Raw genomic sequence first — 24,907 nt, forward strand, 5'->3', positions numbered from 1 at the left:
CTTCTGCTTCACCCGTCCTCCCTTCACCGTGCGAGCCCCCTCGCTCATCGTGCAAGCTTCGTCCTCTCTTGCCCTCTCCTGCGCTCCTGGGGACCGGACCCTTTTTCCCCTCCCCCCCGTTCCCCGCGATACATTTTCTCCATCGGCCATTTTACCAATTACCAAGGGCGTATCTGTACGAAAATTGATGAAACTGAACCCTCTAATATCGTATTCTCGAGTCTTTTTCAATATTCGCAGTTTACAATCAGTGATTGCCTGAAACATGATTTAAGCTTCGGAATCCTCCGATGTGTTAAAGAATCCCGCTAAATCATTTTGTTGAAAAGAATATATGTCACTTTTTTTTTCCTTAAATTACATATACGCAGAATAAAAAGATTTCCTTTGACACTTTTTCGTTTCATTATATTTCTCGCTTCGGGTCCCTCGAGAATTATTAGCTTCAGGCCCTCCGAAAAGTCACCACCATACGCCCATTCTGCGAATTATGTATGCAAGTTGAACCGACGATCGGCGCGATCGTCGCTAATTATGATAATAATAATTGCGCTAATAATAGCCCTCCATGCGATGCGAAAGAGAGAAGTAATTAATCGGAGAGATAATATCGTGACCGCTATAGTTCACGAGCGCGAGAAATGGCGACGATAGCGAATCGTGAAAAGAGAGACGCGCTTCGTCAATTGCAGCGCGTTATCGCAGCTAGCATCGCGTTAAATAGTTCGGGCGGTAAGCGTAACGAGTTAATAACTCCTATTAGAAAGTACGCAATTATTAGCTGCAAATATATTAATATCGCTGTTGTAAAGTTTAATAGCTTTCGATAATCTGCGGAGCTGTTACAAATTGCTAAAGCATTATCACACGCAGCGTGGCTCTTTCAGAATGTCTAACAATCTATTTTAAGACACGGCCATCTTCATACGTGCGTCACATTATCATATATATTCATTTACATTCCGCTGGACAATAATCATTTAAGCTTTATTAATTGATTCTTTTCTCTTTTTATTTAATCTTTAGATTTAAATCCTAATTCATACGTGATTAATAATGCATGTGACAGTAATTTTCCATGAATATTGAGTAAAAATAATATTTAATCATAATTTATTCGAATCTCTGTTTCTAACCAAGACCGATCAAGTGATTGCCAATTATTTATTTGTGGGATATATTATTTATCCGAGTTATCGTTGTATTTTCCGATCGAATCGCAGTCATCTCGCGCGGCAATTATTTTTCTCAACCATCGCGCGCGCACGTGGAAATTCGATTAACGATCGAGGCGAACGCGTCGTCATAAATCATCCGTACCGTATTACACAGGCGCAACGCGAAATCAAAAGTTATCTACGAATTAATTAGCGCGCTCGCACGTACGTTAACGAAGCGTGTCAGCGTTTGTCTATCGTGCAACGCAACGTTGCAGCGTGCGAAGTGCACGTGCATCGTCACACGGCTTAACACACGAGATGCGAGATACCGAGTATGTAAAGGAACGCTACAATCGGAATTCCAGCGTAACGTGAAATTAAGAATTACACAAGCAATTACCCCGCTCGCTCAAGGCGACGGTGTATCATCTTCCAATTATTACTCGCACGATACTCATCGTCGACGCGATTTCTAGGAAATAGAAGTTTGTCACTTTGTCACTGCATCGTCTTGAATTACGTGAAAAGGAAAATACAATTTCAGAGCTCGTGAATCAGAGGAACAAGACTGATAACGAGGCTCGCGTACGCATTTTCTTGTTTATGAGTTGAAAAATGAATACTTTGTAGAGATAATTAAAAGCGGTGTTGAATTATCTTATCTATTCATTTACAAAGATGTGTGAAGAAAAAAAAATGTATTATAAATTCAAAACTATATTATATGCGTATCACGTTGTAGAAAAATGCGAGTATGATTCATATGCACGATAAACTTCATGTTAGTGACACAAGACGAGTTTAATCGGAGACTAAATATTATTAATAAATAATAAAATTGTTTACGCAATTAAACGTTAAAGTATATGTTGTATTAATATTTTTATCAATAGTCAATATTCTCTTTGCACGATCATGTACAGAAGCCATGAGAGATATTAAGTTCTGCTAGCAAAGAAAAGTCGATACAGTAAAGTTTATACATCGCGATATATTATTCGGTTTGTAATCGAAATATTTCCAAATGTATTCGCACAATGTTTTGTGACGATGATGCAAATTTCTGTCGCTGCAGGCCAGCAAGCGAAATCGCAGAGGAAACAAAACAGCTGCATAACAGCTGCGTTTTTCTCAGCGCTTTTATTCCTACTTCACGATTAATTACAACATTCTAATATCGAGCATGTACTGTATTTACTTACTTACATGCAAACTTATGTTCCCTATGAAGAGTAAAAAAAACCCCCGCTCATCGTACATTCGGGACTAAATATGATTTGCGTCATCGTTTAATAATAAATAACAGAAAATATAAGGATATTAAAAATAAAAATACGGAGCTAATAATCTGCTGGTCTATGTTGAAAAGCATTTAAAAAATGTTCGATTAATCAAGCGTTCGTGGGTATATAGGTAGTCAAATTGAGAAATCGGTAAAAAGTCGATTAGCTTCTCGACGTCCGAGCTGAACCGCGAAAAAATCCGCGAAAAGGCTAATTTGCGCGCGGCTTCCTCGTGTGTGTCGGGGCCACGGGTGTAATTAAAACGATCAAACAGTCTCGATCCGGCGCGGTTATACGTGCTGCTGTTGACGGCGCGGCAATTCTGATGCGGATGGGACGACGATGCGCGGGCGATTCGAGGCAATCAACGAAATACCGTAATGTCCCGTACACTCGCTCCCTCGATCCATCCCCCTTTCCCTCCATCCCTCTTCATTATGGCTATCCCGCTACCCCGCATGTAAATTGTCCGCCACGTTTCCAGGAGCAGGTATAATATCATTTTAATGACGAAAAAGCGCCGCGTCGACGGCAATTAATCCGGCGAAAAAATCGGGGAAGCCCATAGCGCTCACGTTGGGCCGTCGATTACGACGTTCCTTTTCTCCCCTTTCGTCGGTCTTCCTTTCTATCTCGTCATCATCTTTTTTTTCCGCTCTCCCATCCCGTGGAGTTTCGCGACATGTCGATCGTGGGTTAAAGGTTCGTCGATATTGGGAAACGGAGTGATCGTATATGAAAAATTGTAAAAAATCGCGTGTGACATTTTATTTAGGATGCGATTACAGATAAACTGCATTTTTTAATAAATATAACAATATAATTTTTTTTTATTCTTGTAAAAATATAAATTATATGGATAAATAAATCTCATATATCTCTTTATTAAAATGCCTTCTTATGTATAATGTAGAAAGGTTTTTTCGCTTCTTTTAGTTTGATATTAGTTCCCATTGAATATTCTCCAAAATAATCGTAAGATAAAAATGGGGAAGAAAATGGCATTCAAATAACTCCTCCTGTTCATGTCAGAAACGAATTCCGACGATGCAGATGAGTTCTAATGGTGATCATCAACACCCCGTGACTCTTTCGATTTACCGAAGCATTACCTCGAGAGTTGCAATTTTCCCGCGAGCGACTCCGACCACGCGGCGATTCTATTTGCACTTCAAATTTTACTGGGTGCCGTCACGAGAGCAGGTCAATCGTGTTTAACCATCTAATTTCGCGAGAATCCCACCGTTATGACAAAGTTGCTTTGATCACGTATACCTTTCGACGAAGCATTTACTCATCGCGATACTGAGAATGTCTAGATTTGAAAGACTTGGAGGTGCTAGAATTTAATATTCAATGAATTTCAATGAATAAAATATTTTATGTAAAATTTCCTTTATCAGATTTCAAAATATTTGCAGTATAAAAACACATATGTCAAAAATATAATTAAGACTATATATAAGGGAGAAAGATTTGCCGAGGTACTGTCTTGGCTTGATCAAGAAAAAAAAGTTTTTTTAAAATATTCTCGATATTTATATGTATATCAAGTACTTGATATAAAAATAATATTAACTGTTTTGCAATAGAATATATTTTTTAATTAAATATGAGGTAAATATATATTTAATTAAAAAATATATTCTATTGCTGAACATGTCAAAGTACCAACAAGTAGATAACCGTAAAGATAAATTATGACGCACTATCGAGATAAGTTTCTGATTTTTAGAATAAAAAGCATAAGACGTGCAAACATAAATCTCAACGATCGCGATCGCCTAGAGTAGTTACTCGTTTCGGTGAAAGAAAGCACTCGATGATTTATGCGAAATTCGCGGCGCATTTCGCGGAGGCCGCATTGGCGGCAATCTTAATCTTATGAAAGACCGGAGCTGCTTTGAGCGGCCATAAATACGAATTCTAATACACGACGATAACGTGCAATTACGTCGCATTGAAATCGAGATATCGAGAGAGAAAGTTGTCGCGAAATAATACGTTTGAGGATGCGCGCATAATGCGCGAAACGCGCTGACTTTAAACGAAATCGCGATGTATCGCATAGCGGCATCCAAATTTTATTATATCGAACTTACAGTTGATTAAAATTCACTGTCACACGTGAGATGTGACATTATGCTATAAATTTTCCTTCAATTTCGTCTCAAGAATTTACGAGAAGCTACATAAAGAGAGTTTTCTCTTAGAATTTACCCTAAAAACCATGGTAATCGTGGGACAATAATGATATGGAAAGAATTTTATGAGAATTTCTCTGATTAATATTTATCACAATAAAAATAATAATAAAATATAAAACATGTTTGATTAATTTTACTAAACTGCATAGTAAAATTAATCAAACATATTTTATATTTTATTGTGATAGATATTATTATTTTTATTGTGATAAATATTAATCAGAGAAATTCTCATAAAAATCGATTACCATGAATTTCAAGGTAAATTCTAAAAGAAAATTCTCTCTGTGTAGAATTATTTTTCTATGCTTTTAGATTATAAAAAGAAAGAATTATTATCGTTTACAACATGTGTTTAAGCCGCAGTAGCATAAACGGCATATTGATTTCGTCCTTATAATATATGTATTTTATTCGAGAAGCGAATTCTCTTGCCACCATGCATATCGCCATCGAGTCTTTGGAAGCAAACAGCAAAGTTTAGTTTCAACGAGGCAATTTCTTGTCTTCCCTTGTATTATCCACTAGTGAACGTAGGGTGTAAAGGGTATAATCATAAGAGTTGCAACACGTTGGTTGTTTCACTTTGCATCATAAAATATTCTTGAAATGAGTGACAACACGGTAGCAAATTTTTCAGAGACTATCGATTTTAGCATAGGCGTTCAGAATCGGTCTTTCTATTGAAGAAAATTGAAATCACTCTCCATGTTTCACGGCGCGATGTTCACGTTATTATTTATACAAATTTTTTTATTAAAACATTTCGTTCTCTAAATGGACACATGACAGAAAAATTAAATAAATTATACTATATTAAAAATTTTGAGTAGTTTTTTTATAAAAAGTGCATTATTTTATATTTTAAGCGTATATAAGATCTGTCATCGTCATTCAGTAATAATATTACATCGTATGGAAAGTTCAAGTAACGCATCATTGCCGTTCTTAGAAGACGCGCGCCCTCAGACAAAGGACTAAGGTCGATCGAGGCTATAGAATAAGGAGACTAACAACTCTTGTTGTTTAACGCTCCACAGCACAGCGGATAAGATGGCCGTCGCCATAAATGTATCAAATATTCAAGAAATCGAAGCTCATTTTATAATCCCGTGATGAGCGTTGATATGGCTAAGCTGTCAGTTTCCAGCTACTCTTCCCACAATTTTAATAAAAAAGTGACCAGTGTCACTTCTTTGCTACTTTAACATCGCCTCGCGTTCCCCTTTTCGCACCGCATCTTATGCTCTTGCCACAATATCTATAATATTTTCTATAGCTTTTAAATACGTTAGTTACATATATATATTTTACTATAAAATACTTATAAGTAATGATACAAGAATTCAAAAAGTTTTCCTACTTTGGAATAAATTATCTCCTGCAATTTGAAGTATATATGTATGTATATATAATAAAATATATATACATTTTTCAGTATATATGTTTTCACGACATTTTTGCATATTTTATACGATAAATAACTTTTGAATGAAAATTGTACGCGGGATTCTACGATAATCAAAGTTTTTTATAATTAACTGAAGATCTTTGGGTTTCATTTAAAAATGCTCTCCTTAATAGAATATAATCGTTAAATTGATATTACATAACTTCACGCCTGAAAAAGTTCACACCACGTTCGAGTAAGCGGATATCCTTCCGAAGTCATTGAAAAAGCGCGTCGAGACGCACTATGTTAGTTAAAAATGATGCCCCTCGACGAAATTGTTCATCACGCGACAGCCAGGAAACACGCCGGGTCCTTTGTTATTGGCGCGAGAAGTGAGGACCGTTAACACCAACGCGGCTACAAAGTATCGAGAGAGAGGAATAATGATATCCAACGACTGGGCGAAGCGAGGTGACGCGGGGTAGCCGGAAACGAATTACGGGAAATGATAGACTACATTAGCAGTCCGCGTCGCGCGTTGCACCCCCGCCCTGCCGCGTTGCATCCCAACCCCGTCGTGTTTTACTCGGTATAGCCTCTCGTGGTATTATTATTTTCGATGCTATTTAATTTCCGGTTTCGTAACAGATTGCACCTAGACGCCGGACGCTCTCGCGGCTTTTTCCTCGCAAGAAATCCTCTCTTCGAGAATCGACATATCGCAGGAGAATCGACATTCCGTAGATATATATAAGAAAAAATTCAATCACGAGTTTATTTATAGAAAAAGGGAATTTTCTAGCCGCTAAGGTCTATAAACGTCGGCTCTACGATCGGAAGAATCTATATTCATAGATTCATAGATTACTTGGGAATTCGTGAACATTTACATTCTTATCAACATTAATTTACATTTCGCGCAGAGAGACGAAAAGATGGATTGAGAGAATTTTTCATCCTATATGTATCATAATATATGTATAGAATGGACAACGATTGATAATAACTGAATAACGATATTGCTATTTACGACTTCCTCTCTTCTCTAGATCTGAATTCTTTTTCTCTAATACTCCATAGAATAAAAACTCCCGTATTCTCTGAAAGTGAATTTATAAAACAGTTTATACAGATCGCAACTTTCGCACACGAGTTGAGTGGACTGAACGGTTTTTTCTTGGGAAAGCAATGTTCTTATAACTCACGGTTAATTCGATTCGCATAAAAATCGATTTGCTTGTACATACACACGTAATCGCGCGCAATGATTCTCTCGTTAAAGTATAATTTTCAGAAGTGTGTACGAATTGTGGTTCGAGAGTCTTATCACACACCTCTGTCGCGGGACGCGAAGCACGTACGGCGTTTACGAGCTTACGAGGATTTCGCGTGTGCACCGGTAATCGTTCTAGTATCATTAACAGCAGCGCGTATATAAGTCACGTATCTCTGTGCACTCCGTCAATCAGACGGAGTTGCGTTCTATAGCAGCCGTCACGGTCGCGGATGCAATCTCGAGACTAGGCCGAGTGCATCATGCAATAAGCAACAACGATTTTTTTTACTCTACACTGCTCTAACTATATCACGTCGTGGGGCATCGCTTTTTAGCACAAACTGTGTCTGTGCGCATTAGAAATCTATTGTTTCGTCGAGCACAATTTAACCAAAATTAGGAGGCAGCTGCTCGAAAGTCGAAACGCGCGAATGGCTTCATTAGCGATTCGACATTAGAATACTTTGGATGAATTAAGCGAAAAGTATACATATAAGTTAACGATAAATATATCTTTTTAAATAGATTTAAACATTTTTTTAAATTTCAATTTTTAAATGAATTTTAACACGCTTTTAATAATAGATTTAATTGAACGATGGATGATATCTGTAATTTTTTTCGTTAAAATAAATTTATATTTATTAAAATAATTAAATAAATCAAAAATTTATATTCACGTAATTGTGACTTTATGATTGACGACAAAAAGTTCTTACATTATGCTATTCATCGATAGCATATAGTTCTCGTATATACAGTATATGTATAGTAACGAAATTAATAAGTGCATCTACAATTGCGAAGATATTAACAAATTATATAGTAGTCAACGTAAAATTTTTCTTATAGAATACCCTTGTATAGTATATACTACGGCCTACTAACTTTTTGTAAATTCGAGATGTACCTATAACGTACAAAGGCGCAAGGTTAATAACCCGCATATAATAAGTAGCTATAGAAAAGTCGGATACTTCTGCTATTATAGATCTATCGGCCAATGGACTCTTGTTCGTGGACGACACAATGCACGCACATATGGTCTTTGTGCGAGACATTACTGTACGCGTGACATTTGCCGATTTATTTCTACCTTACTGAATGACGTTTCGCGCAATTATAGCATCAACGTGACATAAACGATATAAATATTCGTAGAGTTCATAGAGTGTAAAGTTCTTGCGTTTCTGGTGTGCATGTAATGCAAAAGGATAGTGGAATCTTTCGTGCGATATATAAAATTTGCAATTAAATTTATAATTTATCGCGACAATTCTCTGTCCGTGATTGACATTATAATATTGATATAGCACGCAATTGATATTATAATTTTCTGACAGAAAATTGTCAAAAAAAAAACTCTATACACCTTGTAATAATATTAATATTATATTAATATATTAATATTATATTAATATATTAACATTATATTAATATTATTACAATTTAGAAGTTTAGTTTTAATATGTCATAAGATGATTTCATTCTTTTCTAACGAGATTGCAATCTAAAAAAAAATAAAACATCTTTGTTTTGCTTAAATCGTTACAGTAGACAGAATTTGCGCTTCGGCAATTTTCTCGTTCGTAATTCATGTGTTTACATTGAAAAATGAGCGAGTGCACGGTGCATGAGATTTCTCACATGACTTCTGCAGCAATACGCGCATCACTTTATGTCACGCTAATAACATTTCCTACAGCTAACAATAAGTGCATCCGTTTCTTTTTTCTTCGTATTATCTACTTATTATTTACTACTTTTGCATCCCAATTAAATTTGAATCTCACTCGTTATGTTTGTTATAATCATGAAATTTATTTAATCTTACTAGAATGATTCCTTATTATATAATAATCTATTTAAAAAAAAAAGAAATAATTACTGTGCAAAAAATAAAAAATAACTACGCGCACAAGCATATTTTAGAAAAATACATTCTCGGCGCTCTTTGCTAAATCTTTTTTTATTCGTAATAATAACCTTTTCTTATTCATTGCATAAACGTGAATAATTTAGAGGAAAACATTGATCGCGCGATTAATATTAAAAAGCTGCCCCTTCTTCTCTCTGTGGTCATCTCTCTCTTCCTGTACGTCGTCTCGTTTCGAAGATGGTAGTTAACGTGTTTTAAAGTACATACGCGGTAATTTTTATTTGTCGCCAGAGGTGCGAGATGATATGTATGCGTGTGCGTGTCTGTGTATAAGTGTGCGCGCGCGCCGCGAGCAATTTGTGTGCTCGTTTTTAGTTTGTATAAATACGTAAAACGGCCGACGAGAAAGGAGAAAGAGAGAGAGAAAGAGAGAGACGACTGTTTCGTGACGGAGTGGCGGTGGTTTGTAGAAAAAAAGAAGGAGGAAAAGGGGGAAATGACCGCGCGCGCCCCGGAGCGGAGCGTCTCTCACGACTTTTGTACACTTTTGCGCTCCATTTTGCGTCCCCGGGCTAATGACACGGTGGGACATTGGGAGAGGCTATATATGCGTGTAACGATGGATACGAACCGACGGCTGATGTGCACGACGTCGTCGTCGAGGACGATGCGTGCACTGGCTGCCGCCGCGTGTGCATGCAAATTTTTCTGTGTCAACAAGCTGAGACTCACCTCACTCCGTCCCACGAACGACGATGAAGGAGAAGAAGAAGTCGTCATCCCGACTTGGAGCTCGCACACACACTCGTTACCTCGAGGAAGTCCGGTCGGTGGTTCGTTCCTCCCCTGCAATTTTAATAACCACATCCTTCAGCCATTGGATAAGATGGCGAGTCAATATCGAATAAGGCGCGACCCTCCTCGTTTCTTTTTCTCATCCTTCTACCAAAGGTTACTCGTTACTTAAGAGATGCATATTTTTTTGTCACGTTACATCATCTGAACTTCGCGGCAGTGATCGATGACAAATTACGTTTCATCGATAATTAATGTCAGGCGTATAGAGACGAGCGATTGGTTCATCTCGCGTTATTTCTGTATATGTCACGTAAGGTGCACAAAATAAAATTCAAACGTGCAACGTATGTTTCAAGGACTGGAATGATGTAAATTGTATTTACGCGATCGAGGGACAGCATTTTACGTGAGCTCGTGTTAAACCACGGTGTGTTTCCCGTTTAATTAAGTAGTTACAAAACACAAAGTGGTATTTATTAAAGAGATCCGTTGATATGAGGCAATGTGCGTTTAGAGATTTATTGTTAGTGGTATATAATAATCGATAATATTATATTTGATACTAAATTGGTGATTACGACGAGCTAGGGCAATTATCGACTAATTACATAATAATTGAGAATGATTTATTAGGTCATATATTCGATTTTCTAATACTATCGCAAATAAGATAAATCATATATATCATGATTATCTCAAAATATTCTAAAATTTGGTTGTTTCTGTTGGTTTGTACTTTTAGAATCCTGCAATGTTTAGTGCGTAAATTTTATCCACATCTCTCTTACTTTTACTTGCACGCACTTTTAATTCACAGGTTTATGTTTTCAAATTTGAACGATTTATTCAATTTGTAATGTATATAAATTTGCACCAACGTTTGTGTCGCGCGTAATAAAGTGTCGCTTAATATCGGTACGTATATGAAAGAAGAAGGCCTAGATTTTCTCGTTTCAATATGCTCTTTGATAGCTGTCTAATTGCCGTCTTGTTTCGATCCCACTCATATGACAGAAATTGCGGAATGAGTCGGCGGTTTGCGCGCAGCTGTTACACGTCAACGTCGATAACGTGATTGAATTTTCCTGTCTGTACTACGTAATATCCCCAGTGATGTAATTACGAAAACGTTGCAGCAGCAAACTTTTGTATCGGAAGGACCGCTTCGATGGCCTTATTGCAACAGAATATACCGTTAGTAAGAGTAAAATTCGAAGTGAACATAAAAAACCATATTTATATGATGTGTGAATATCGATTATCTAATCGAAAAATTAAATTGGAAATTAGTCGAAATATATCGCACAGAATAAATAATTAATTTTTTCATTACTTATTTATGAACCTGTCAATTAATCTAAGAGATCGCTAAAGTGAATAATATAGATTTTTTTACGAAGACAGATCTGACAGATGTTATTATTTTCAAAAACTTAATGCGAATTACGCGATTGTTCTAAAAAAAAATCTCTTAATAAAGAAAATTTCTACTTCTATAACTCCAATTGTAATAGTGGAACAGACGATAATATATAAAAATCTATACGTTTCAAGTTACTGAATATAAATTTTTTGCAATTATACGCTAGAATTATTACATGGGGGGTGGAGGGAAGAAAAATTTGTATTCATTGCAGCCAGGTAGTTAATGCAATCGACAAGATAGTGCAGGATTGCATACGAAATCACATGAATCAATTTCTTGTAATTTACAAGTTATGATACGAATCTCGAAATAACATATTCTGGCAAAAATTATAGCAATCGGAAGAGTAATTATTCTCCAACTATACTCATTCAATTAACTGCATCATTATAACATTAATGAAACCAGACCTAAAAGTTGAAGTTATAAAAAGTATAAGTTATAAAAATAAACGCTGATATTTTGATGCATTTGGATTAATTATAGATTAATTAGGGAAATTAATAATTGATAATAATTAAATATTAATAAATTCTTAAATAAACATCGACATAATTAATTTAAGTATTTCTTAATTTTAAGAGTACCCATGTTATACATATATATCTAATATTTATTAACAAACGTAACAAAATACGTTATAGAATTTAAATTATCTATACTAATTAAATGATATTAATATGATATGCAGATAATATATATATTACTTTGAATCTCTTATCGACAATTAATTTCGTTTTTTCTACTTCTTATCATCTCATCTATTATCGAGTCTTTCTATGTAGGCGATTTAATTAAATTTCTATACATAGAAATCGAATTTTATAATTCGAGATTTATATATCGATATATGTTCATCATTCACTTAAATGATTTATTGCTAAGCGCGTCTCTATTTAATTTTTATCTTATGTTTATATCAAATCTTTAATAATTCAGCAAAAAAAACTTAGATTTAAACGATTTGCGTTTAGAATAATGAGAATATGCATATCGCATATGCAATATCCTTCGATATAGCGCTCTTGCTAACACTAGGAACTTCGCTATAGAAATTTTCTTACGCTGACAAAATAGGAAACGCGAACATACTCGAATCGAAATCGACAGGATACGGAAGTAGCCAACTACTGCGTAAGCATCTGAATCACATACTTAGCCTATTGCACATTAGCCGTTGATGTCTCTTATCTTATTACGTAGTAATTGTTGAATAACATAGCGGATAATATGGCTGCGTGTGCGCGGGGAAACTACTTTATTTCCTGCGCCAACTTTTTTAACATCCCCGAGCAAATTTCATATTATTAAGAAGGCGGTTTCTCTCTTCGCGTGTCCCTCTCTCTCTCTCTCTCCCCCTCTTTTCTTTTTTCCCTTGTTTTTTTTCTACTTTTCTCCCTCGTCTTTTCTCGATCGAGTTGTTCCGAACTTTCCTCCGTCGCGACCTTTAATCGCGCGTCTTCCATCGAGTTGTGCTCGTCGTTAGCTTCGTAGTTGAAAACTAATTATGGTGTATGGAGAACCATCCGCCATTGGCTGGTATTCCCGATGAAATTGCCATGTCTGCGCGTTCTCGGCCATCAATAATTCGTACACGATTTAATCGATGGAGCGAACGTTAGCCGTGCATTGTCGTTCGTTCGTTCGTTTTACTAGTGAACTGCGCGCGGCTTAGATGGACTTTTATTGGATATTGCATAGACAGTTTCTCCTTACATCGCTTAATTTAAATGCCACACTTTGATTTTAATAAAAAAAAGTCAATTATATTGCGAAGAATACATTTTAAATGTGCATCCTAGTTTTGACATGATGCAGTTTATTGATTATATGCGGTTTAGCATCCGTGTATAATAAATCAATAATTCGTTTAAGAAAAATTTTGCGATACGGATGAAATTAAAATTACGGAAATCAACCTGTCTGAAGAAGCATCTTCTATCTCGGAGTAGCGACTTTGCGCCGAGATGAGCGAGCGAGATGGTGGGATAGGAAGTTCCTCGTTCATCAGAAGGTTTGTCGGATGATCAATTGGATATTGCTGGCCAGTCGCTCTCTCTTCTTACTTTCTCTCTCTTTCTTTCTCTCACTTCCTCTCGCCTTCTTCACCCCCCGGCCCATTAGCCCCGAGACGCGGGGATCGGATAATTAGCGAAGCATTCGCCCGATTCTTGCCTCCTTCTTCCTCCATCCTCTTCTTCCTTCCTGCGCGGCGAGAGTCCTTAATAATTGTAACTGGACACGGAGCCAGCAGCTTCACCTACAGCGTAGAGCTCGTCTCCTCTCGCTCTCTCACATCCTATTCCTTATACCTCATCCGCATCTCCACGCGCATCTCCTCTCGTTCCCCTCCTCTTTCTCCCGCATTCTCTCTCTCCTTCCCACCTGCGCTGTCTTTCCGAGCGCGCTGCCCACTTTACAATACACTTTGTCCATCTGCCTTTTAAGGAGTGAAAAAAATGAAAAAAGGGGGCGTGGCCAGGGAGATCAAAGGGTGCCGCCGCCGGTGCCTCCACCACCCAGCGCCAACATGTGGAGGTAAGAGAGGTGCGAAGGGAGCGAGAAAGAGAGAGGATCATAGAGACGAGACACACAACAACACAACATCGTGCCACACATCGCACCGCATCGCGCGCACGATGGTATGCACACTATATGCACGCCACACGCTAAGCTCGCCGCGAGCGAGCGAGCGGCGCGAGTTACTAAGGCCCCGCGTGCTAACCACGCTAACGCTTTACGATACAGCCCGACTGTGGATATACTGGCTACCACATGTAATATTCGCTTGTCCGATTCTTTCGTCTTGCCTCTGACATCTCGCTATGTGTCAAACGTGAAAGATTATTCCGCGAAAAGTAGCGAAAGATAGAAATGTGAAAGATGAGAGATTTCAAAAAAATACATTACATTACAACAGTAACATCAGTTCTACAACATCAGTTTTGTTATATGCAATCGTTCATATAAGTTCTATAATTTCTATTTATATGAAATAAAATATTTTTTACCCGTGGAATACACGTCTGTCTGACTATAAATATATGTATTACATTTATTTTAAAAAAAGATAAAATATATATCTTCGCAAGAATTATATATGTATACATATATAATTTCGAAAATGTAGGCATTTATCTGAAGAGGGAATTTCTGAAGGATTTACACGGATTATTTATACGGATATGCTCTCGATAGCTTGCGCAGGCATCGATATTTGCGTACTTTTGTATGTGTGCTCTCATTTATGTACCTGGGGCACGGGCTTGCTACGTTCGATACTAGCCTGTCAAGCTGACACGCTTAACGAAGATAAGTGAGAACGGTGAGAAAGGAAGTGCCTCGTTTATCTGGAAGGTTTCTCGAATAACATATTCGATGCTGCGTGTTGCCTCCATAATGATCATAATAATATTTGCCGCTACTGTAACGCCAGTAAGTATCCTTCATTATCGGCCTTTTCGCCTTTACCTCGGGCCCCGATTCTTCCTTCCGTTTTTAAGTCGTTTCGCGCGCCGTAAATAAAATTCGAGTTACAAATTACGCGATTATTTTTATAAATCTTGCCGGCGCAAGAAATTTCTGCGGAAACGGTAGGGGTATGAATAAAATGAGCGAAGAAAATTAATAACACCTAAGGATATATAAATTAGAGACACGAGCATTGAATTGCATCCAATGTGCGGTAATCAACGCGAACAATGAGAGCATTGTATGCTTCATCTTGTACGTTAACGGAGACACGAAAGAAAACCGGCCTTAGTGGTCGAATCTCCACGAGAAATACCATTCAGAAGTTATAGTAATAACAGTGGCTTTTACACGCAAGAATACGTCCAAGGTTCCTGAGGCTGACCAACGTGGTTTGGCAAAATTTTGATTTGACGATGGCAGGATGGCAATGATTTCACAAAAGTGCCGTATGCGCGGTTGAAGCAAAAGGCTTTGGGTAAAGGAGACAAAAAAAAATCGCGCATATGTGTCTTTGTCGATATTTTAAAGATTTTCAAATGGCGCAATAAATATAAACCACAACTTGGCAATAATATGTATAGATGTTTTTAGCTTCAAGATATAACTTATACAATTTTGCAAAATTAGCATTCGATTTAATTTGTTTACTTCATGCTAATTATAAGTGTAACAACTTTTTTCTTCTTTTTTTTATAAAAACAATTTATTTAATTTTGTGCATTATTTCCTACTATTAATAAAATAAAAAAAGTAAATATTTAAGAGACAGGAATTTCTGCGAAAATTAATAGAAGTCGCAATCTTCATTATCGATACAATTAATGTGTTTCTGGTCCGCAAAAATTAATTTAATTCTCGTCTCTCTCGAATGCGACATTTTTGTCGATAAATGTAAATGCAAAAACGCAAGCGTGGAATATGCGGCTATTTGCAAATTGATACAGCGCAGCGAAATAATCTTGTTTCGCGTCGTTCTCCAAATTGGGCACTCTAATTGATAGACGCGTAAATACGTAGTATGAGTAATGAAGTTGGCGTTGGTGGTCGAACGACCCGCTAATGAATTCCGGACGCTGTTTGCCGGCTATTTATTCGAAGCATCGAATATACTACATCCCGAGTAATTGGTTAATAAAACCCCGGAAGGCCGCGCTCTTTTCGGCGTGATTAATTGTGCCCTCGAGCTGTTCTGTTCTTATTTTGAGACACACGGACAACAGTCTCCTTGCGTATCTCGACACTCGGTTGCTTTCCCTTCCTTGAGCAAACGGCGTATCATTTATCAACTGTGCAATATTGATTTATAAACCTCACCTGGATCTTATAAAAATAAGAAAGTATAATTTGCCAGATAAATGAGAATTTAAATAGTGCAAGAAGATTACTGTTTCATTAAGATATTAAGATATTAAGATATTATGAATTTATGAAAGAAAATCGAAATTTAAAATTGTTTTCGTCTGGCTGTACATGTTTTTAAAAAACAGCGATTTAACTGCGTGTAATTTGGTATCATATAGCATTAAAGTGCGCCAAATATTTATTCAAAAGACAATTAAAATATTTAGGAAGAAGCTATTGTTTAGAATCTCTCAACCGTGTCATATCAAAATTGCTTATTAAATTCGTTTTTTGAAGATGTAATTAATATAGTAAGAAAATTAATCTAAATTTTGTTTCTTAACTCTTTATATTATTCTATGTATATATTTAAGTGTATATTTATATCAAAGAGAAAAAATTTAATAATCTACATGTAGAAAGAGTGGATGTAAAATTTACAAATAACAATTCCGGCAGCGCGAGAAACAAGCGACTCTAAACACGTTGTTACGGTGTTACTTAATACAACTTTTATGCATCCGTAAAGGGAGACACGCCCGCGCATTCGGTCTGAGACGAGTCATCATCTGTCTACGGGCACTCAACGCCGAGAATCGAATTTTATATGGAGATTGCCGTTGTTCCCAAGAGCACTAAAAAGAGTTAAGTGTCTCTTAAAATGGCTGTCGTTTGCTCGTAAGAGGGGTAGCTTCCTTTTCTGCGTCAGAAATGTCTGTCTCTCTCTTTCTTTCTCCCGCGCCTGGTATTATTATTACAAAGAGGAGTCCGCGGCATAAATAAATCGTAAATCACGCGCCGTCATAAATGTCAAAAACCTTCGAGACAGTTCAGAACGCGCGATCACCGCACAATGGCGATGCAATTTTGCAATTTTAACGCTTATAACCCCCCACCTTCTTCGCGTTTCTGCCACAGTCGCGGACGAGATGCGGCTAAAAAACGATATTTTTTTGCGACGTATACAGAATGTCAGTGTGACTCGCACTGTGACGGCACTTGACTGTCGCAATAATGATAAACCGAGGCTCACCGTTCTGTCAAAATGTCCTGTAACTTGTTAACGTAATTGTGAATTATATTTTTGGGGGAAATTATATTTTAAAAACTAGAGACTAGATAGAGAGTTGTTAATTGCAAATAGTACAATTTTTTAAATCCATATAAAAATAAAAACTTATGCATATATTGATAAAATTGTCAATGTGCATTTAGCAAACGCGGAACGAATATGGAATCTTCGTCGCGCGTATGTAATGAACGGAAATAAAAAAGAAAATATTCTCCGAGTATGTACTAATTGTAAGTAATTGTAAGTATCAACCCCTCGTTGGTTTATGCCAAACATTTAATTTGCGGCGTGCATACGTTCGCCTATCTACCCCAGACATCGCATCCGAGCCTTCGTTGGATAACGAGACTACGAGTTGCGAGTTGTTAGCAACGGAGTTTAATTGCCTACTGTGCGTTTCTTCTCGTTGGAGTTTGTTCGTTCGAAACAACGTTGGAGTTTTCACTAAATTTGCATAAATTTCGAAGAAGCGCCAAAACGCGATAACAATGATTCACAGGAAATATCAGACTGCTTGATGGGCGGATATAGACATTTCTATACATAATAGAGGATATTTTTGCATCTTTTAATATAGGAGTATCATTTTTCAAGCAATCTATATATATGTATATATATATATATATATATGTATATCAGAGTAATCTATTTTTTGCAACCATACAAATAGAGAGCTTTTTCGAAGGTTCTTTATATTCTTACATAGTATTTTTTTCCGTTTAGACTTTAAGATAATAATTTTACATATATGCTGATCTAATCAACTACAAACTTATATATCGAGACAGCATATTTTTATTTTGTCAAACAATACATAATGTTAAATTGATTAGTATATAAAAAACAAAAGAGAAAGAGCTCGTATACGTCTATAATTCTGAAATATCAATGGCGATCTTTTCGAGGGAATTACATCTTTATTATACGTTACAACTGTGCCAGCCACCTGTTTACTCCTTTTACTACCTCTCGCTCGAATTAATGTTACTTTAGGAACGGCGGCCGAAACGAAAGATCTCGGGGAACTCAACTGGTGATCCATCCGTCGAAAATAAGGGGGAAGAATCTATATCCGTGCCTTTATTAAGACACCTGACAGACGCAGCTGATCATTGTCCAATGAAAACCTTGAAAGAGAAACGAGAATACGACCGCAAGAGCATTGGATGCTCCCTCGACAGCCAATGGCGAAAATCGCCACGAAAATACCGCCTGTTCGATCGATCGTTCGTTGCGAACAAAAAAAATGGATCGAATATTGCACGAAATTAAAAAATTGAAAGTAAAAAATTAAGAGAAATTGCACTTTTGCATTTTTAAAAAATATAAAAGCACATTGTGATTTTTTTATTGAGCGTAATTATTTTTTTTCCTCGTCGAGGAGATGATATTTTCACCAAAATTGGTGTTGAGGAAATCTGCAAAGATGGCTATCTATAATATATTATATGAAGCTCAAAATTTATTAATACGAAGTAATAATCTACTCATCTTTCATCTATAGATTTTTTTATCAAAACTTTGTTTCAATTAAAATAAAATTTTGATAAAGCACTATTAATACTGAATAAATAAATAAATTCGAGAAAAAAATTCTGACGCGACAGTAGACGATGAATTGATCGATGAAGTCACGATCATTTCATTTTGTATCTTCCCTTTTTTTCTCTTTCGTGCAATAAAGAGGCACGTATACAATACGTGCATGTCGAGCACGTTGGACGAGACGATTGGGCGCAATGTACACGGAGCACGACTGTGGCGAATGAACATAGCGAGTTCCCGAAGGAGCTACGCTCCGCTGCGCGACATAACGACTCGCTAAGTACGTACTTGTAGGCGGTTATTTTTCCACTGATATCAGGAGAAGAGGGACCGCCTTGTATTTTTTCGCCATCTTTGATACGAGTACACACGAGGGTGCTCTCTTTCGCATATACACACGACTATCCGTAAGCTGGCACGCAATTAGGACCTCTCACTCTCTCCGCGTCGCGTCTTTATTTTTTTTTCCCTCCATCCGACAAAATTGATCTACTTAAATTATTACGTTTACAACCACGATCAAGATAGAGAAACAAAGAATGATATAATAACGCTAAAGCGAAGTTAGACCTCATTCTACGCTATGTTCTTCGTAAGTGTTCGTGGGGTTGGAGTTGGAGAACGGGAAAAAATATTTTTTATTAATTTGTTGTGGAAACTGTTGTGGAAATATTTTATTTTCTGATAAAGTGATTTTTTTAATGGTAAAATATTTAGATATACTATGATATTATTATCATAATATATGTATTTTTAATTTTAACATATTATTTTATAATAATAAATTATTTACAAGTTGAGGAAGCTTTCCACAATGAATTACACATTCACATATGAAAGAATATTGCAAATTTATTGCAAAATATTATTGGTAACACAGTTGTAAAATATTTTCAGTTGAAATGACTCTATATCAAATATCTTACAATTAGTTCTTCATAGATATCTTTGAAATTTTAGAACATTTAAAATTGTTTCAAGTATTTTTTTTTATAATATCTAACACCTAGGTCCATTTGTGGTTCACTGAATCAAATAAATAGATGTATCGATGTTAGAATTTATTTTAAATGATTGGAATTTATTATGAGGGGTTGAAAAAAATTAGAAAATTTTGAGACTTTTTACTCAATCTTAAATAATAGAAAATTATTTAAGATTGGATGAAAAATCTCAAATTTTTTATTTTTTTCAATCCTTCATATAATAAATTCTAATCACTTAAAATAAATTCTAACATCGATATATCTATTTACCTGATGCATTGAACCACAAATGGACTTAGGTGTTAGACATATTTATGACACCCTGCGGTTATCAAACTATAAAGTTTAACGGTCATAGTAGCCTGACCTGATATCCCATACGTCATTCGTCAATTTCTCTAAGACGTCGACCAGGCGATCGTCGATATTATACGAGACGATAGTGGAACGTAATAATTCGTTTCCGCAGAGACAATTCAGACCCCCCCCGACCTGTCTCTTCAATTAACGAGAGCGCGATTCTCACGGAATAAAATGATCAGGAAGGATTCGTACGCACGTGCGTGCTTTCTATCGCACCGGCATCGCGTGGCTCTGAGCTCCGCCGACGAGATTCCTCATCCGGCTTGGCCGTCAGCTCTCCCGGCTCTCCCGGCTCTCCCGGCTCTCTTTCAGAGATGTAAAAGCTTGGCTCTGGCGCGGCGTCAAACGCTCATTATTAATACGCGAGGCGATGCTTGTGCCAAAGCGGCGGCAAGCATTCACGTGTTTTTCCTCGGGGCGCCCGGCAGGGAAACGGGATGAAATTCTGCAAGCGAGGGGAGGCGTAGGAGATGGAGAAAGAGAGAGAGAGAGAGGAGGACGAAGACGAAGGGTGGAGTATCGAACGGAGCACCTGCCGTCTCTAAATCTCGCTACTTAAGACCGCTAAGTGTCACGGCCGTGAAGAGGGACCTCTCTTGCCGTTTGCATTTAATTGGCTAGCCTCATATGCTATACGCTATTTCTAGCGAGCAGAATTGTTAGCCTATTAGCAGCCGCTACGCTCGCGGTAAACGCGAGACCGGCTCGATTTCGCGGAAATATATCCAACGTGTACCACCTGAACGGCAAATCGAGTGCTACCATCAAAAGATTAAACGCGCCCGTAAATTAGATGCGAATTTAACCGCTCGGTCACTCGGGATGTGAGCGGACAGAGAGAAATCTATGAAACGGCGAAACTGCGCGTAGGCTGCTTTCAAATAGCTGTTGCAAAAATATATTTAATGTGCATGCTTCTCAGTCACTTTTAACTGTAGTCTTTTGATCCTTAATTTAAATTAATACACAGAGAGAATTTTCTCTTGGATTTTACCCTGAAAATCATGGTAATCGTGGGACAATATGGCGGTATGGAAAGAATTTTATGAGAATTTCTCTGATTAATATTTATCACAAGAAAAATAATAATATCTATTACAATAAAATATAAAATATTTTAGTAAAATATTAATCAAACATGTTTTATATTTTATTGTGATAGATATTATTTTATTTTGATAAATATTAATCAAAGAAATTCTCATAAAATTCTTTCTAGACCATATATTGTCCCACGATTACCATGATTTTTAGGGTAAATTTTAAGAGAAAATTCTCTCAGTGTACATGTCATGATATTTTTATAAAACAAATAAAATTTGAAATTTTATTGAAATTTGAAGACGACCGTCCGATTTTTTAAATCTTAAATGTGGAACATGGATAGAGAGACAATTATTTATTTAGCTGTAAAAAACAAATAATTTCAATTAATTATATCTCTGTAACGAAGAGATCTTTTTGTGCCACTTTTACCTGTTACGTCTAATGATTATTTGATTTAATACAACGCTCCTGGCAAAAACTCGTTGAACGAATGCCAGGTAATAAATAAATTGCAGCATGATTCTCTCGAGGATCTCTTGCATGTTTACAGCATGATTGAACAAACTTGCTTTCCCGTAATTTTTACGTACTCTCTCGGCATTTCGCACGCACGAAAATGTATCGCGTTAAGTAACCAGGCGGTTGTTAATAGTCGGCAACTAACCGAAGTGTAGAGGCGTCGTGACACATGGTGCAAAACGTTGCCAAATTCCAAGTAACAAATGCGTCACGGTTGCCCCATCCATCCGACAGGTGCATACGTAAATTAATAAGCCGCCTAACTTACGACACGTTGCATATAAATTGGATGATATCACGGGGCAAAAAAAAAAAAAAAATTTCTCGTCTCTCTTGCTCTCTCCCATGCGTGTGACATTCTTATTAGGAGAAACGTATTGGGAAGTCGCTTTTGAACGGTTATCTCGCCTCTCCCCGATCTCCGAATTTGCGATTCCACAAAATCCACGAATCGATTGGACATAGCTAATTTAATAAGCAGTGCGGACTTTACGAGCCGATTCAGCAGCCGCAGCAGCAGTAGCAGCAGTTGCAGCCGAGATTTAAAAGCCGCTTTGCAACCTCCCTCCCACCTTATTCGCGTTCCACCGCAACTCTTTCTCGTTTCGACTGTCTGTTGCACGGTCCATGGACAGCATCGTTCTCGGCGCAAGCCGGCCGGCTTAATGTTGTTTTAATTAAGTAGGCGGTTAGCCGAAAAGAATGTCGAGAGTCGGTACTTTCGGTCTCGTCGACTTACCCCCTTTCCCTCCCCCTCTCACTCTCTTTCTCTCTCTCTCTATTTCGAGAGGTGCCGCGTAACTCAAGTCGCATGTGTTCTTCGTATGTTCAGACGCGATGGACGATTTCGCTTGACTAATCGCCGTCTTTTTAATCCCCTCTACGACACGAAGGGAAAGGAAGACGTCGTGCTCCGCGTAAAATGTTCTCGTGTTTATCTACGACAGGCTTGAATCAACCATCGTGCACGACGGTCGACGGTAGTAACAATGTTTGAAGATTCAAAGCACACAGAGACAGAGGGTTGCGAGTGCCAGAAATAAATTGTCATTTGATTTAAAATTATCGAGACAGAATTAATGGCTCATTTACCTGATTTCGAGCGTATCTTAATCTTGAGATTCCTGCCTTCCAAGACGTTATTGCGCTCTTCGAATTGCTTCTTTCACGATTTTGCATGTTGACCATTGCACATACAAATCACTGTAAAAAAGAAACAAAAATTATTAAAAATTATTTTAAAAATACAGGAATATTTAAGCTTCTATATATTTGTAGCCTCTTTTATGTCAATTTTAATTTTATTAATTCGTTGATTAATTCGACATTCTACGTTTTCCGTATTACACGATTAATGCATGAAGTGTGTTCACAGTTGCAGATTTAATTATTCCATATAATTTGATTCTAAAATACAAAACTGTATTTCTCTCGCGGAAGAGACAGTGTTAAGATTAAGACGAAATCGATTTCCTGATGATGTATACTATTAGCGAGGTTAATGAGCGATGTTAAATCGTGACCGACTCCTTTCGCTGCGAGAACGTGTTTATGTATAACACACACCTGAATATATTATTAACTGATGCCATCGTAATTTTTAACGAAAGTATCATGCATGTTTGTGCAAATTAATCCATCTGCATTTTTTTCAAATAAGTCACAGAGAATTTTCTCTTAGAATTTACCCTGAAAATTATGGTAATCGTGAGACAATATGGTATGGAAAGAATTTTATAAAAATTTCTCTGATTAATATTTATCACAATAAAACTAATAATATCTATCACAATAAAATATAAAACATGTTTGATTAATTTTACTATATTTTACTATTTACTAAAATTAATCAAACATATTTTATATTTTATTGTGATAAATATTAATCAGATAAAATTCTTTCCATACCATATTGTCTCACGATTACCATGATTTTCAGGATAAATTCTAAGAGAAAATTCTCTCTGTGTATCAAAAGTTTCGAAGCGTTTATTAATAGGGATGAGGAATTTAGAAAGAATAATATAATAATTCATTATAATAATTGTAAAAAATAATATTATTGGGCCGTATGTTTAAAAAACTAAAAAATTTTAAAAACGCTATAATATATAACATAAATATATGTACGCTTATAACTTTTTTCTTGCATCAAATTTAAAATAAAGTCGCTTATTGTTAGAATATTAAGAAGTGATTCTGGTTCTCCAGTTTTATCTCCTTATTCATACAGAAAGAGAATTTTCTCTTAGAATTTACCCTGAAAATCATAGTAATTATGTGGAACAATATGGTATGGAAAGAATTTTATGAGAATTTCTCTGATTAATGTTTATCACAATAAAAATAATAATATCTATTACAATAAAATATAAAATATAAAATATGTTTGATTAATTTTACTAAACTGCATAGTAAAATTAATCAAACATGTTTTATATTTTATTGTGATAGAGATATTATTTTTATTGTGATAACTATTAATCAGAGAAATTCTCATAAAATTCTTTCCATCCCATATTGTCCCACGATTACCATGATTTTCAGAATAAATTTTAAGAGACAATTCTCTCTGTGTATAATATATAAATTATTAATAAGCAACACAATTTGCATAAAGAATTTTAATACAATTGATAAAAATGTCGATCATTCTTTTGGATAGAATGTTATATGACGCGAAAAATAATTTTGTAAATTCTCACGAGTCTCAAATTTTTGTCCGAATTATACGTGAAAGACGAGTTAAAGGATACTATGGCTGCATCTCTCCATATGCAGTCGCTTCAGCAGACCGTAAAATTGCCGTGTAAAAATGTATAAAAATGGTATGTCTGCTGGTACATAAAAGCGCGCTTATTATCAGCTGAATTAACTTAGTGTTCGGCTGGAACAATTCTTCGCAAGCATAAAGCAACAAAACCCTTTGTGTTAAGAAAGAAGAATCCACTCTTTGTGCTAAATTACACCAGCTCAAAATTATCACAAATTATACACCGAGTTATTTGCGAGAATCCAGGACAAAATGACGATACACATGAGGGGATAAAGTTTTAATTATAATTTCTTCAAATTGTTAATAAAAATGGTAATAAAAGATTATCTGTAATTGAAAAGTATGCGGTAAATAATGTCATT

At 36.3% G+C, this 24,907-nt stretch overlaps 1 protein-coding gene and 1 long non-coding RNA gene across 2 annotated transcripts in view; one reads left to right on the plus strand and one right to left on the minus strand.

Moving 5' to 3' along the window:
* LOC145937162 (uncharacterized) overlaps positions 1-24,907 on the plus strand; it is an 86,309-nt gene that overhangs the window by 58,837 nt on the left and 2,565 nt on the right. The gene's annotated exons all lie outside the window — the stretch shown is intronic.
* Positions 1-24,907, minus strand: part of LOC145937334 (uncharacterized) — a 26,907-nt gene continuing 2,000 nt past the window's right edge. Inside the window, exons 2-4 of the long non-coding RNA XR_014425549.1 lie at positions 22,862-22,972; positions 9,931-10,044; positions 1-173 (exon numbers count right to left, since the gene is read on the minus strand). This is a non-coding gene — a long non-coding RNA (uncharacterized LOC145937334). The remainder of the gene's footprint in view (positions 174-9,930; positions 10,045-22,861; positions 22,973-24,907) is intronic.

This window comes from Prenolepis imparis, unplaced genomic scaffold (genome assembly GCF_030444845.1).
Source record: "Prenolepis imparis isolate NDT839.2.m4 unplaced genomic scaffold, iyPreImpa1.0 SCAF_1, whole genome shotgun sequence".
Lineage (NCBI taxonomy): Eukaryota > Metazoa > Arthropoda > Insecta > Hymenoptera > Formicidae > Prenolepis > Prenolepis imparis.